The following is a 17,308-nucleotide window of genomic DNA, read 5'->3' as shown; positions in this document are numbered from 1 at the left end:
AGGAGTTAGGAGTTTTTTAGGACATGCTAGATTTTACAAACAATATATTAAAGATTTTTCAAAAATTACTAAACCTTTATGCCAACTTCTGGAAAAAGAAACAAAATTTGACTTCAACTAAGATTTCCTTAAAGCATTTGATGCTTTAAATAAAAAATTGATCACTGCTCCAATAATTGTTTCACCTGATTGAAGAAAACTTTTGAATTAATGTATGATGCTAGTGATTATGCAATTAAAGCTGTTTTAGGGCAGAGATATGATAAGATTTTTAAGGTTATATACTATGCTAGTAAGACTCTTAACGATGCTTAGATTAATTACATCACCACTGAAAGAGAGTTTTTAGCTATTGTGTATGCTTTCCATAAGTGTAGATCATATCTGATTGGAGCTAAATGTATTGTGCATACTGACCATTTGGATATTAAAGATTTGATGCAAAAGAAGGATGCAAAACCAAGATTAATTAAATGGGTACTTTTGAAGCAAGAGTTGATTTTTTGGTAGTCAATAGAAAAGGGATTGATAATCAAATTGCTGATCATCTATCTATGCTAGAATAAGAAGAAATACTCGATTTGTAAAAAGAAATTAACAACACTTTTCTTGATGAACAACTTTATGTTGTAAAAGGATGGAAAATACCTTGGTATGCTAGTATTGTAAATTATATTATTATTGATATTTTACCATATGTGTTAACAAAACTATAAGAAAAGAAATTCATTTATGATGCAAAGTCTTATTTTTAGGATGACCCTTACTTATATAAAAAATGCAAATGTTTAGTAACGAGACGATGTGTGCCTTACAAAGAAATTCAAGAAATTATTAAAAAATGTCATGATTCTGAATTTGGAGGACAATTTGGGAATGAAAGAACTATTCATAAAATTTTGCAATCTGGATTTTATTAGCCTACTCTATTTAGAGATGCTAATATATACCTAAAAACATGTGATCGGTGTCAGAGAGTAGGTAATATTTCAAGAAGAAATGAAATGCCTCTAAATGTTAATTTAGAAATTGAAATTTTTGTTGCATGAGGATTGGATTTATGGGACCATTTTTACCTTCATTTGGAAACATTTATATATTGATTACAGTGGAATATATTTCAAAATGGATTAAAGCAATCACTTTACCGCGATGTGATGCTCGGAATGTTTCAAAATTTTTAATTAAAAATATTTTTACAAGATATGAAATACTGAGAGTAATCAGCACCATGGAGGATCTCATTTTAGAAATGCAACAATTACAAAATTGGTGGAAAAATATAATATAATGCATAAAATTGCAACTGTTGATCATCCCAAGACTATTGGTTTATTAAATCTACTAATCCTGAAATTAAGAGAATTTTAGAAAAGAGTGTTAATCCTAGTAATATGGATTGGTGTGCTAAATTAGATACAACATTATCAACATACATGACAGTTTATAAAACATCTATATGTATGTCCCTTTATAGATTAATTTTTGGGAAGACTTGTCACTTGCCAGTAGAATTAGAGCATAAAGCGTATTGGGCTATAAGAAAATCAATTTTAATTTGAAGGAAGCTTGTTAGAAAAGAGTATTGCAATTGAAAAAGCTTGAGAAAATTAGGAATGAATCTTACGATAATACAAGGATTTATAAAGAAAATATGAAATAATGATATGATCAGAAGATAATAAAAAGGGAATTTAAACATGGATAGGAAGTTTTATTATACAATACAAGATTGAAATTATTTCCTGAGAAATATAAAAGTCTATCCCTAACAGTTAATATTGAAGATTCCAAAACTGGAAGGATTTTTAAAGTGAATGGACACAGATTGAAACCATGTTTTGATGTTCAAAGACCAATTTTTAAAGAAACTATAATGTTGCGTCACCTAGAATAAAGACTGGGAATGTTAAGCGCTTTGTGGAAGGCCACCCATATTTATCAATTTTTACTTCGCTTTTGAGTTCTTGTTCGAAAAATTTTATGTGTATTTATATGTATGTGTTTATATAGCCGTGTATTTGCAAAAATATTTAAAAACATCTTTATTTACCTAATTTTATGAAAAAATTGAGAATTTATTGGATCAAAATTGAAAGTGTAGTTTTTGGAACTACCTCATGATGCACTAGATTCTAGAGAGCTGGCGCATGTTGTGTTAGAATCGGCGCATGATGCGCCGTGGCGATGAAAATGACTTAAAACTTTTCAAATGGCAGCTTTTGGTTGTTTCTTCTCCTTATAACTCCTAAAAACATATTCCTAAGTCTACTTTAAGAGGGAAAACGAGGGAAGAGCCACTAGATTTCAAATCAAATGACGTCCCACTCTAAAAATACTGTGAGATTTGGAATTTTCAACTGGAGAAAGTTTGTCAGTTTTGATGTGCAGAAGTTGTATGAATGAGTTCTAGTGAAGAAGAGGCTAATCAAAGAAAGGGGATTTATGAATCAAGGATTCAATACACCGAATACTTGAGTTGAAGATATCATTGTGCAGAGACGTTGGGAAGTGCTTTGTTACACTATTGCGACCATAGTCATCCCTTTGGTGAAAGAGTTTTATACAAATCTACATGGAATCAACCAAGGAATTGTTTATGTGTGAGTCAGGTTTGTGCAATTTACTCCTTTAAGAATAAACGAGATGTTTATGATTGAAAATATGCCTATATACTATTACGTGAATTTTACTCCTACGAGAGATAATATGAATGAACTATATCGGTACCTTACAGATGAAGATGCAAATTGGGAGGCCAGAGATGATGAGAATGAAATTTTTTTGTCATCATTGTTAAATCATAATTCTAAGAAATGACAGTTCTTTATTGCATCAAAGTTGCTGCCTACCATGAAGATAAATAAAGTGACTAAGGAGAGTGTTATTTTAAATTAGTGTATTAAAACCGGAAAACCTATTAATATTGGAGCCATCATTATGAAATCAATTTTGGGTTTGATTGTGAATGGATCTGCAAATGGGCTTGGAAATCCATCCACTATTTTCCTACTGTGCAGTCAATCACAAGTACCTTACGAGAGTCGGGAAAAAGTGCTTCTTCCTTAGAAATCGATGGATCCCGAAGTCTATTGCAGTTGTATTGGCATGGGAGATGAAAATGATATGATTGTGCTGATGGATCAGGAATCCTAGATTTCATCACCTATTCAGTCTTACCTCAATTCTAATGCACTTTTGAAGAGGATCAAAAAGATAGAAAAAGAGGTTCAGAATCTTATGCATGTAATTGGGAATATTTCTGAAATGTTAGATCACTTGGATTGGAGACATAAAGAACATTTTGAGCATATTGGTCGTATTGAAGATGGTTTGGTACATATGTTCAAGAAACATGCTTGGATTTGGGAGGATTCAAATATTGAGTTTGCTTACCGACCCTTCTACAACCTATGTGTACACTACCAATCTATGAGAGATATCTAAGAGGACGAGAGTGAAGAAGATGTTTGAACTTAGTTTATGCAGGGAACATTTTGTTTAGTACTCTTTGTTCTAGTTTTTTGTTGTGTTGGATTGCATTTACTTTCATTATTGAACTATATCGATGTTTGTGTTTGAAATTTTGATGTTTAGATTTCAGTGTTAGGATGTTTTGGTTTGCTTTAAACACTGAAATAAATGTTTGTTGGCTTGATAAATGTTAGTTTATAATAACGCAGATTTTATATATAAAAGTGAGTTTTGTGTTGTTTGTGAATAATGGATGTCATAGTAATGTTTAATCATGCTTATAAGGGTTTATTTGAGTACGGAGCAGATTTTCACAAAAATTGAAATCTGGAAAGATTAAGGTGTTGGCACATGATACGCCGTTCTACAGAGAGTTGGCGCATGATGCTCCAGATTTGGTGCATGATGCGTCAAAAACCCGAACACGCCAAATTTCCTAAAAAACTGCAAAATGGCACGAACAAACACTATTTTCACTGTTTGGGTCGTCTCCTACCACTAAATCTTGATCTAGGGTTTTACATTGAGCGCGATAGAGAAGTTTTTGGAGGCTAAAACTTGGTAAGAGCTTCACTTTAACTTAGAAATTTTTTATTTTCACCATAGATTTTTCCTACATTGTGGAAGATCCAAAAATTAGGATTTTTTTTTTATGAAAAGCATGAAGAAAACTCATGATGAAAATTTTCTTACCAAATAACCTTATTTGGGGAGTTAGATTTTTGATTTAGTATATTATTTGGAATTATTTAGATTTTCAAAGATTTTCAAATGGTTCCTTGAGTGAAAATAGGAAGGTTTTCAGAGGATTTTTATGCATAAAGATTCGTTAACTTCAAGGCTCAAAATAGTTATAATACTCAAATGGAGAATAGAAGATTGACCCAAGAACGAGCATTTGCAAACTCAGGTGGAGAGATCCAAAGGTTAATCCTCGCCAGAAACTGGGAAAGATTTTGTTACTTCACCGTAGTAGAAATTGTCCCCATGATTTGGAAGTTCTATGCTAACCTGAGGTTCACTGTGAGTGATCACATACTGGTTAGAGGTAAGCAAGTTGAATTTACTGCTGATCAGCTCAATGCTTTTTATGGGCTAAAAGATGTATATCATGATGAGTACGCTGCATTCGTGATGACTGATTCATCACTAGATGAAGTGATTGCCTTTTCGACTGATGGAAAAGGAGAATAGAATATTAAAAATAACAAAATAGTAAACTTCTCCCCTTTCTTGTTGACTAGTCAATCAAAGGTATGTCATCACTTCCTTTTTGTTAAGTTATTACCAACGAATCATCTTACCGATGTTACGAAGGATAGAGCAGTGTTGAATAATTGCATTCAGAACATAAAAGCAATAAATGTTGGTGCACTCATAGTCATCATGCTCGGAGTATAGCTGGTAGTTCTACAGCTAGTGGTTTGGCGTGATTTTCTCTTTATGTGAGCAATCAGAAGTAGAGTCCCATAGAAATGAAAAAAGATTCCAACCACAAAATCCTTTTGAAAAACATATGATTCAAAGAGTTGAATCATTTGTTAAATCTAGAGGTAGAAGGGATAGACCCTCTACATCAGCTGCAAGATCATCACCTTCTCGCTCTGCATCACTGGGAAACATTATGGACCAACTAATGATTCAACAAATGGACATAATTAATATTCAGGGTCAGATTGGAGAGATTGGAGCAAGGAATGCTTATAATGATGAAAACCAACAAAGAAGAGTTCAACATGATATAGATTTTTAGAATGTTATGGTAAGAAATCTTAGGGGTGAGCCCAATGTGGAATTTCCTCCTCGACCCAGTTTCACTCCCTATGCCCCAATTCAAGATGAAGATGAGGAAGAAGAAGAAGAAAAAGATGATGATGATGATGATGATGATGATGAGGAAGGTGATGAAGAGTGATATTTTTATGAGTTTAGTTTACTGTGTTTTGATGTTTTTTGTTATTTATGATTGAGATGTGTTGTACTTTCATTTAAGATTGTTGTAGTAAAGACTTTTATTTTGTGTTGTGGTAGTAACTGTAGATTTTTTATTCTTTCTACATTTTTAGTATTTTTTAGTTTTTGTTTTTTAATTTTTGTATTTCTGTTTTTAATTATCAGCAAATTCTTTATAATATATTATGTCTCATTTAATGATTTAAAGCATGCATGTAAGTTTTTTAAAGCTAGTACCTACAGTATTCGGAGCTCTGTTTCATAATTAGAAATCCTCTACATATTAGTTTTTTTGCATTAACTGTTTTCTTTTACCTAATAAATTTTGTGCTAAAATATTTTTAAAATTACTTTAAAACTTAAGTTTGGGGGGAAGAAAAATTTCTTTTGAAAAGAAGTAAACTAAATTTAATGTGTTCTCAATTAACTATATTTTTAAATATAATTTAACATGACCTGGGATATTGAGATTAAACTTTAAATGACTATACTTATGTTAAATAATATTATAGTAAATTTAAGTAAAAAGTTTTTAATAATGAAGGTTAATTATAAAGTTAAGGATATCTGGGATGATAGAAAAAGACTATGTTTTTTTATTTAAAGTAAAGGAAATTGTATTTTTGAAGTGTTAAGAATTTTAGAGTTTCATGTAAAGAAGAAAAAATGAGACTTTATGAAAAATCATAAGCTGATATGAATTTATTATGTGAAGAAAGGTAATGAGTTTTGACTTTAAGAAGAGGATAATGAAGTTCAAAACTATTAAAGGCTATCCAGATAAAGTAATCCTCTCTTGAAAAAGAAGAAAAGAAAAAAAAAGGATTAAAAAGATCCTAAAATAAAAAAGAATAAAGAGAAAAAAGAAAAGAAAAATAAGTGAGGAGAAAGTTGAGGAGGTGCCTAATAAAAAATTGGTTTCACTTGAATCAACGTAAGGAAGGAGCTTTATTACAATTTCTAAACTTGTATTGGAGTATTAGTAATATCACTAGTAAATTTTCCATGAAGTTTTTTTTCATATGAATGTTCTAAATATCCTTAAAAGGACAAATTGCTATTCTTCTTAAAATGAATAGAAATTAAAAAATATTAAAATTGATTACTAAGTACTCTTAAACTTAGAATTTGAATTCTTAATACTAAGTACTCTTAAACTTAGAATTTGAATCTAAGTTATTAAAGTTTTTTCTTAAATTTTGTTATACTATTTATTAAACTAAAGTATAGAAGTTATGTGTTGATCTCTATCCTAAGTCATATGCTTTTATATAATAAAAGTGTCACTTGAGGACAAATGATAATTAAGTTTGTGGGATTTTAACATATCAAAATAATATGTTATTTTAAGTAAATATTTTATGCCTATTTTTGGTGATATTATACTTAAAGAAAGATATTTTTGTGTTTTTGTGGCAGGTATATCATTTTTAGGCATTTGGAGAAAAAGTAGTAAAAATGAAGAAATTTGGAGCCAAAACAATGAATTTTGGGAATCTGGCGTATGATGCACCGTTTGACAGAGCCTTGGCGCATGATGCACCAAATTGGGCGCCAGATGTGCCAGAGACGACTTTTTGCAGACTAAGGTGGTTTGAGGTGAATTTTGCGTGAATTTTCAACTTGACACTTGTTCTAAACACCTTTTGGAGTAATTTAATACATCTAGACACTTTGGAAATTTATTTTATGAAGGTATATGTCTCTTGACTCAAATGACACATCTTTTGAATTCAAAAGAGATGACTTTTGGAGGGAATTCTCAATTCCTTTAGGTAGTCCCTAAAAAAAGAAGAAGATTTCAAGGAGTTAAGTGTGAAGTGAAAGGGGGTGGAGAGAAAGGCAAGAGGAAGAGATAGAGAGAGAAAGTCAAGGGCTTGGAGATCTTCTTCTAGGGTTGTCAGAGGAGAGGCAAGGTGAGAGATTTCTTCTTCATTACACTTCTAAGACAGAATTGAGAGTGCTTGCAAAGAGAGAAAGGCTTGAAGAGAAATTCTAGTGATTTGCTTGGAAAGGATTGTGAGATAAGTTGTGTCTTTTATTTCTTTTTATTTGTAAACTTTCTTTTATATATGAAATCCATGTTTTTTCATATCCTTCTCATAAATTATGAGTAGTCTCTTTATCCTTCTCCCTACTTTGAAAAATGGATTTGTGAAGAAGTAATTTTGTTGTATATGATTTTAAATGTTAATAAATTGTGATGATTTGTACTTCGATCTTCATCTACTTTTTGATCTGGCTAATTGAAATATTAAAACGTTTTTCAAAACATATGTTCCGAAAGGAATTAAGTGCAAATAAATAAGAAAATATACTTTGTTGGATGCAGAATTGGAGATTTTAAGGTGAAGATTTTAAGGTGACAGATTAAGTTGATTGGAAACTAATGCAAGATTGTTAGCCCTCAGTGGAGGGAGTAGCAATGACCAGCAAACGGCTTCGGCAACATTGAAAGCTTCATCATGCACTCTGATCTTCTTATTATTCAATTGTAGCAATGACCAGCAAATTATGAAAAGACGAGGGTTTAGACAAAATATCCACCACCTCAGATCCACCAGTTGGCCACACTCCTCGCTTCAAAGCCACATCAACCTCAATGATGTGGTGTTTAAGATATCGTCCTCCTTTATGATATGATAGACCGAGCATGCCACCAAAAAGACAAACTCTCCACTCTCTCCAAATCACGAGCTATATGATTCCCTCTCAGATCACATCTTTCTCACCAGCCACCTAAAATTAATTTGGTCGACACTTCAAATAAGCAAACTAGCCAAGCCACTTCTGCAAGCACTTGACTCTAACGACAAGCACCTGTTCCAAATTTACTATCTCTTGCACATCTTGCTTGCAGCCAAATTTGTTTCATAGAACCCATTAACTTTTCATAGATGGTCTATCCACCTAAGACCAATCTAATTGTACAGTCGATCAACCACTAAAGTTGTTGACCTCACTTTTGTGAGGATTCACCATGCACATAACCCCATACCAGGTGTTTTCTTGGGCCTCACCAAGGCAAGACAATATTATTTTTAGATCCAAATTTACCCTCTTATAGGCTCTAGGCACCACTTTGACTATGAATTTAACTTTGGGACCAGGGTCTACCTAAATTTATCCCTAGCGTCACTAAAAGTACCTCCGACCCCAATAAACCCTATGCACACTTTCGACCCCAAAATTTGGTGACACCATGGTCAATCAAAACCAATTGGGCCCGACCCAATTTTGGATAAATCATCATCAAGTGGCCACATCATTATCAAGTTGAACCCCACCAAACATGGTCATGAAATCACACTATGCGGGGGACCCAATTGGCACCATGGGGTTAACACACCATAATTCATCTAATTAATTAATTAGTTATAAGGATTATTAAACTCTCTTTGGGCGTAAGCTTTTGGGCTATACTCGACCCAATCAAGTCAAGCCCAACAACCCTAAAAACTCAACCCAAGCACATAGCCCATGTGGAAAATGGGCCACTTATCATGTGTTACCCATGACAGAAAACCAACCCATCATGACATGTGGGTGACAAAAAAGACAAACCAGTCAAAGTCCAAGCATCAAAGGACAAGCTTGGCACCAGCCATCATGGGGAAGCCCCATGGCACCTTGGTCATGGTTTCTTTGAACCACCCTTGGGGAGCTAATTTAGGCCTTGAGGAGCCAAGACCAGACCAAAGCTAGTCTTTGCTAGCCGCCAAAAGGTCTCCCAATCACCATGATCTCCCTCTGATGTCTCCATATTCATCATTGGCTCCACTAGATCCAAGACATGCAAAATTGAAAAAAAGCTCCTTCCCCACTGCAAAAAGCTTTTGAAATCCAAATTCTTTGAGGAGTTGCCAGACCTTCCTCATGCACAATCATGATCACCTCAAAGATCTCATGGCCATAAATAGCCCATAACCAAGAGCTTTTAGACACAACCACACTCCGTATAGAGTTTCCTAGCCCTCTTGATCCAAATAGCAAAAGTGCTCCCCCAACCTAAGCAATTGATCCTTACCATTCTCACTCCTTTTCCACCACTACAAAACCTTTATTTCCCCACTAATAACCAGGACAGATTTTGGCCCCAACATCAAGTTCCCAAAAACTCAAAGATAACTCTCCTACAACCTTTATCAAGCTCTAAGACACTCTACCCAATCCAAATTGAGCCATCTCGTAGCCTCAAACCTATTCCAAAACCAAATCGGGACCCCATTTGGTCTTACTCATAATGAGGGCTAGTTCTAAAATAAATTGAGACAAGGAGGAGCTTTGCGGCATCAATGTGACCATCTCTGCCAAGCTTAATTGAGACCTCACCTAATGGGACAAATTATGGAAAAATCCCTAATTTAGCTCTTGGTATTGGTCATTTGTAACAGAAACAAACAATGCATGCCCACCTAGCTGTATAGATAGCTTCACTTCAACTAGATGAACATATAGGAAAAAACCTTGAATGATTTAGTTGAGAATCGAGTGAAATCTTCCTGTTTTAATCAAGGATAGCTCTTGGTTCTTTTTCTCCTAGGTTCAATGAACCAATGACGCCCATTTTTTGTTTTAGAAATGGATGGCACGAATCAAGTCCAAACATGAAACCAAGTAAGGGGAAGCACTGAGCCACGAGACAACACGACACGGAGATGGAAAGTGCAATGAAACGGTGAAGGACATGTGAGCTTTTGGCGGCGACGAGGTAGACGTGACGTTGAGTTGGATAAATAGGAAATTCTTAAGATTCTACTTAATTAAATGCAAAAAATGCCTAAAATCTTAAAATTTATAACTTTTGAATTATAAATAAATAAAATAAAATAAAAATAAATATGGACTAAGAGAATAGAGATGAAAATATACTTGAAAATATTTAACTTATATTAAATTTTTAAATTAAATACTCCAGAGAGTTTTTAAATTATTAAAAATTAATTATAACGCAGGAAATCTAAATACTTGAGGGAATTCTCCTCTGCCTATGGAAACCACCTCTGATTTTTTCAAAGCCAAAGGGGCTCCCTCTTCCTAAAATGACAAATTTGCTACCCAAAATGTAATTATTTTGAAAAAAAAATTTAAAAATTGAAATAAAAATTATAAAATTAAAAACTAAAATGAAAATTAATAAGAAAATTTAGGACAGTGAAATTAAGTCCAAAAATCATAATTTCCACCATTGAACCCCCTAGATTGACGTTTAGGAGATTAGGCGTAAACTTATAAAATTAAAATTTTGCACTTTGGCCCAAATTTCTCAAATTTCCCCAAATTTAAATATTAAGAACACTAAATCCATCCTTAAGGAACGAACCTAGGAGATGTAATAAGGGAATAACATTATGGTTATTCCCATAACCATGAAAATACCCTTAATGGCCTAGGTATAGCCCAATTTGGGCTTGGGCTTGGGTCTGGTCTAACCCAACTTAGACTTAACCTAAGTGGATTCACAATTGGACACAATCCAATTGAGGTTAAGTCTAAGCCCTAATAAAACTTGACTTAGCTCCTGTTTAATTTTTGTTTGATCTAGTTATAACCTAAATTAAACCTAAACAATCCTGACCCTACTAGGTCTAACCAAACTTAAACCTACTCCAACATAAACCATTGTAAGTGTAACTCAAGCTAGTGTTATTCCAATCCAAACTCAATTGTTTCTAACCTAAATTAGACCTATTTTAACCTTAAACCTCTTAGGTCTAAACCGCATTAGACGTAAACCGTAAACATCCTTAGGTTTAACCCACATTAGAACCTTAACTCTAAGCATCTGAGGTTTAACCCACATTAGACCTAAACCGTAAACCTCTTAAGACTAACTCAAATTTGATCTAAACCCTAAAAACCCGAGGTCTAACCTAAATTAGACCTGTCTTGAAAGCCCTTGGTCTAACCTACATTAGACCTAACTTAATTCTTAGGTCTAACCCACATTTGACCTAAACATAAACTCTAGGTCTAAGTTAGCAAAGACCTAGCGAACCACCTTAGGATTAACCCACATTAGACCTAAACATAAACCCTATGCGTAAATTAACTTGGAGCTAGCATTTAACCCTCTTTAGGTCTAGCATGCATTATACCTAGAACATGAAACAACTTTGAGTCTAACTTAACTTATACCTAAACCTCAATCATCCTAAGTCTAACCTAGTTTTGGCTTAGTTCAACTTGAATTTTCCTTAGATCTAGCCTAAGTCCAACCTAACCTTGACTTAGTTAAACAAAAGTTCTCCTAGGTCTAACTTAACTTAAATAAAATTCAAATGAACCACCAGCTCTACCCGACCTAACTGGAGTTCACTTAATTCAACTGAATCACTGGGTCAACATGACATAACTCGATGCTACCCAATTCAACTGAATTACCGGGTCAACCTAACCTAACTCAAGTTCACCCAATTCAACTGAATCACTGGGTTAACTTGGGTTAACCCAATTGAACTGAAACACCAGGTTAAACCGACCTAACTTGGGGTAACCTAATTGAACTGAATCACCAGATCAACCCAATCTAACTTAGTTTAACTCTATTAAAGTGAATCATCGGGTCAATACGACCTATCTCGGGTTAACCTAATTTAACTAAATCAGTGGGTCAACCCGACCCAACTTAAGTTTACTTAATTTAAATGAATCCTCGGGTCAACCCAACCTAACTCGGGTTAACCCAATTTAACTGAATCATCAAGTCAACTCGATCTAACTCAAGTTAACTGAAATAATCCCCAATCCGATCTAAATTGGATATATCTGACCAGAACTCAATGTCGAACAAGATTTAAATCCAATTAATATCAAGTTTAAATCGACTCAAGTCTAGCTTAACCTAGACTTAATTCGAATAAAAGATAAATCAATTTTAAATTAGTTCAAACTCTACCCAAGTCTTTCTTATGTTTGATTAGACTTAACCCAAAAAGCCCAGCTTTAGTCAGCACAATTTAACTTGGGGTAACAAGAAGCTAACTTAACCTGATTTGGATTAACTAGGTCCTATCCAAGATTAGTATAAATCCAATTGTGCTTAGCTTGAACCCACTCAAACTAAACAAGCCTTGTTCAATCCTGTTAAACTCTAGCTTGGATTGGTTAAATCTTAATTCAGACTAGTCTAACTTAACTTGGGTTAATCAAGACTCAACTTAACTCTGACTGGAGGCTAAGGAGTGTTTGACTTCTTGAAAAAAGAAAAGAATACTAAGCCTTAGTCAAGGGAAATTATGGGCCAAGGTAAAATCTAACCTAAACAAAATGACAAAAAATTCACCTGAAAAACCACTAAAACTTAAACTAGAACTCCAAAAATGTAACCTGGTTAGAGAAGTAACTTTAGTGGAGGCAACCAATGGCTGCTAATAAAGTACCCTTTAGTCACATGTGACTAATCAAACCTCAAACCACCAATAAACACTGGACGACGAAACCATGAGATCTTATGACAAAATCAAAACATGAAATTTTTGGTTGCTAAAGACTTATGAGATCGTCTAATAAAACACAAAAATGACACAAAAATGACAAAAATAAAACAAATCGTCTAATAAGTCTTTAGCAACCAAAAATTTTCAACCCTTAATATTTGAAGATGACATGAAAACTTACATGAAATTTTAATAAAACAAAATCATCGAACACAACTTTAACCTCGATACCCAATTCTATAAAAATCTCTTGGATGACGCAACCCAAGGTTGTTGATAAGAATCTTTTAGTAGAAGTTGATTTTGTTCGCCTCTCATGCTAAGTAGACCAGAGATCACAACAACCTCGGGAGGATGAAAAACTATGGGTTTCTTGATCGAGTTTTCGTAAATAAAAACAAACACCAATCAATCAAATAAAAAAAAAATATTTTATGCTAACTCTGTTTTGTAGGGCTGTTGAAAACAAAAGGTGGTTGTTTGCCTATATTTACATTGCATTTTATTAAGGTGTGCTAACTCTGTTTAAAAGTGATGGACATTCAAAACCTGGAGCAAAGGACAAACCTCAACTAAACTATTGACAACAAACCAATACCATAGGATAGTTCGAGATTGTGACATGACTCTTCGGAATCTTTAAGAATCCACTACCCTAAGGATTGGCTCTTTATACTCCATCCATTAAAATATTGACTTTTGAACTTTGTGAGGATAACTAACAAACTTAATCACGAGTTTTTGTAAACAAACCCTAGATTACTTAAGATGTAATTAATATAGGGGCTTGCCCTTATCAAAAGAAACGAACCCCAGAATAGGACCTAGAATCTCTTGTTGTGGTGTTTGTTTCATGATGTCCGTTTTGTAGGTACTTCTCCAGAGCTTTTTGAACTGACCCTACCTTGGTCAAATACTTTGGAGCTCTCCAAGCGACGTTTCCCACATGAAAGCAATTTCCCCACAATTTTCATTTGTTTGTCCCCATTACTATTTTCCCTCATTTCCCCTCCAATTTCTCATTTCTCGAGATCTTCCACCCAGTCTAGGACAAAATAAGTTACTCAGAAAGTGGGGAAATACAACAGAATAAAATCTGACGACTCTACGACAATGACACGAGAATAGCAGAACGCAGTGGCATCGCATCACGGCGGCCTAAGTGGCCAGGTAGCATCACCAGCCACCCTAGCTCCCTCCTCGAGTCATCCACAACATTTGCACCATAGCTAATAAAAGAGCTTCTTTCTCTCATATTCTCTTTATTTCTCACGATGGAATCCCACTTTATGGTAACCATTGACACCAACAATAGATCTACTCTTAGGAATTTATTTTCTCTTACTTACATTATGTTAAGAAAGAAAATATTTGAGGAATAGATGGTGAAGTTGACCTTAAAAGAGGAAATCATCTGACAAGTACAAACATTGTTAATTGCTTCTATATCCTACATAGGAATCAAGTAAGGAGACCAGATGGATACAAATGATGTGAGTTTCATACATTATTTTCCAGAAAAGCTTGAGAATTTAATTTGTCTTAAAGAAAAGTGTTGGCCTGAATGCAAATTAGTACTTTATTATAGAAACCAACGAACCAACTTGGCTAGACATCTTTACAAGGTTTAGTCGACCACCCAACCATGTTAGCCATTCAACTAGACATCTCACCCAACCAACTAGCCACATCAGACAACGTTAAAATAACAAAGCAATTGTCAAAAATAACCAAAACTTTTACTCTAATTGTTTATTCGAAAAACTATTAAAAGAATAAATTAGTAATAAAAATAATATAAGTATTTGTTATAGCATTTATAAATGTACAACAAAGCTACAAATCAGAGGTGTGGCTGAATGGAAAGTTCCTGTTACACATTCACCGCTCGCTCACGCTTTGCACAGTCCAATCTCGAGCTGTTCACTCCGCAGGGACCTTATAGTATGCCGAAAAATCCAAAAGTCACTTATGCCGACCATAGCTAAACAAAAGTCGGACGATTGGTCGAAGGGCTGTCGGACGATAGGATTGGGCACAACAAAAAGACTAAATATCATGCATTAATCACTTTAAAACAAGAGTAACATTGTAATTTACTTTTTGTCTCCTTATCATCAATAATAATAGGAGGATCTTTTTTTGTAAAAGGGGCTATTGGCTCCCTCCACTTGCAACCCAGTTATTTAAGTGAATTACAATAGGTTTATAAGTCTGGGAACACCGCTCGCCCCAATGGGGCAAGCCTTCCTCACCTCATCCTCTTTCCCTCTTTCCTTTGGGCACGATTTAGAAGAGGTCAAATCAAAATTGAACAATTATAAATAAAGACGTGATAAACATTTAGAGGTAAATGATCTCTCATATCCCTTAAATTGGTCATTCATAAAAGTTTACCTTTAAAGAAACAAGTGTGGTGGATACAATAAAACACTAAGATATTAGTTTCATAAATAAAAAATAACATTTCTAAAATGGAAAATATCCCTAATTTCCTTGAACGAAATATATTGTTATTATAAATGAAAATATCCATAATTTTTTATTATAATAAAAGTATCCGTTTTTTTATTGTTTGTTCATGGACCCGACTAAAAATATTGGGCTAGTCACATCATACCTTCTTCGGCATGCAATTTCTTTTCTTTACAATATGGCTGTTTAAATAGGGGTGCTATACTTTACGAAGTTATTAAATATTTATTTTTTTAATTAGAAAGCATAAAATATGACAGAGAGGTAAACTTGTTAAATTACCTAAATTATATTAAAAAACTTGTTAAATTTTATTCATATATAAAAATATCACAATTCCACTACAGAGCATAACCTAATTTCGTCTCTTTGCCAGGAAAAATTATTTCATACGGACACGGTACGCAGAGATGCATACCGTGTTCGATGTCCACCATCTATCACAGCAAAGATGTATGACGATGGATAGTATTTTGAAATTTGTTGTGATGGACGGTAGAGATTGTACATCGTATGTATATCTACATACGGTGTCCGTATGGAATAATTTTTCCTTTGTCAAGGGCTACAATCGAGTTGCCTAAATCTTGGATTGGACTTATCTGGGTAAAATTATAAGTTGTTCTTGTTTAACTTTAGCTTGTGTCAAGTTTTCACGTGATGTTCAAAATTGAATTGACTAAAATTTTAAATAAATGAACTTGACATTTAAACAATAAATTATAAATTCAAACCATTGTATGTGTTTTAATATAAAACTTTCAACAAATATTTTTTTAAATCTAAATAAATAAACAACTGAATAAATTTTCAATTACTATCTAATTATTTTATATAAATTAAATAAGAAAATATGCACAATGCAAGTAAGCTTCTAAGTAATCAAATAATAAAAATAAGTACTTGTGATTGTACATAGGGGGTTTCAGGCACGAGATGGGAGATTGGAAGTGCGTTTTGTGAGTACGAGATTAGGGTTTATCATGTAATATATATTAATAAGCGCATATAATATATAAATTTATTTATAATAATTTATTTAAGGAGTTCTAAATCATTTTAGTTAATTTCTTTAGATTAGGTTGATTAAAAAATATTTATTATTAAAATAAATATATAAATAATAATTAATTTTAAAATTCATTTAATATTAAAATTATAATATTAAATTCATAATTAAACAAGTAATGTATCGTGTTTAATATAACTTGTCATATAATTTATTATTGAATATTTTTCAAGGTAATTGTTAAACAATAAATTATTTTAATTTGTCCATAAATATAAATAAATAAATTAAATTATATTCATTTTAATTCATTTAAACTTCGAACTTTCTAATAAATATTGAAGCACATTTATTCATAAACTTAAAAAAAATAATAAAAAAAATTTAATTAAGCGAAGTTCAAGTTGTTCATCTAGTGTGGACTGGTTTTTTACGACCCGACCTGTTCTGGGCCCAAATCTGATATCCCAAGATCCACACCTGTAATTTTGCTTTGTAAACTATCCTGAACGCACACATGATCCAATTGGCAGTTTAGGGCCTGTTTGGGACAGCTTAAATGTGTGGCGGAGTTTTTAAAAACGCCGTCGTAGCGTTTGGAAATCACGTTTTACATGTGTTTTTGAGAATAACTTTTTTAAGTTATATTACACGCGGATCGCGGGTATATCCCCGCGATCCGCATTTGGGCTCCATTTTTTATTTCGCTACCCTCCTAAGCCCGCAGCCGACCTTCCTTTGAACATTCGGCGTCGATCCCACCTCCGTCACTCCGCAGGTAAAAAAACTCATTTTCCTCGCTCGACTCCTCCCTCCTTTCCCCCATTTCACCTAGAGATCTAAGATTTTGGCAAGAGATTTCACTCGATCCATCTTTTTGAAAGTTTTTGGTGGCTAAAACCTAGATCTGGTCTGAATATACAAGTAGCGTCGGGAAAAAAAAAAAATAAATATTTTT

Source organism: Phalaenopsis equestris, unplaced genomic scaffold (genome assembly GCF_001263595.1).
Source record: "Phalaenopsis equestris unplaced genomic scaffold, ASM126359v1 Scaffold234930, whole genome shotgun sequence".
In the NCBI taxonomy this organism is placed as follows: domain Eukaryota; kingdom Viridiplantae; phylum Streptophyta; class Magnoliopsida; order Asparagales; family Orchidaceae; genus Phalaenopsis; species Phalaenopsis equestris.
The sequence above is the reverse complement of the archived record's forward strand: the minus strand, read 5'-3'. Positions refer to the sequence as shown.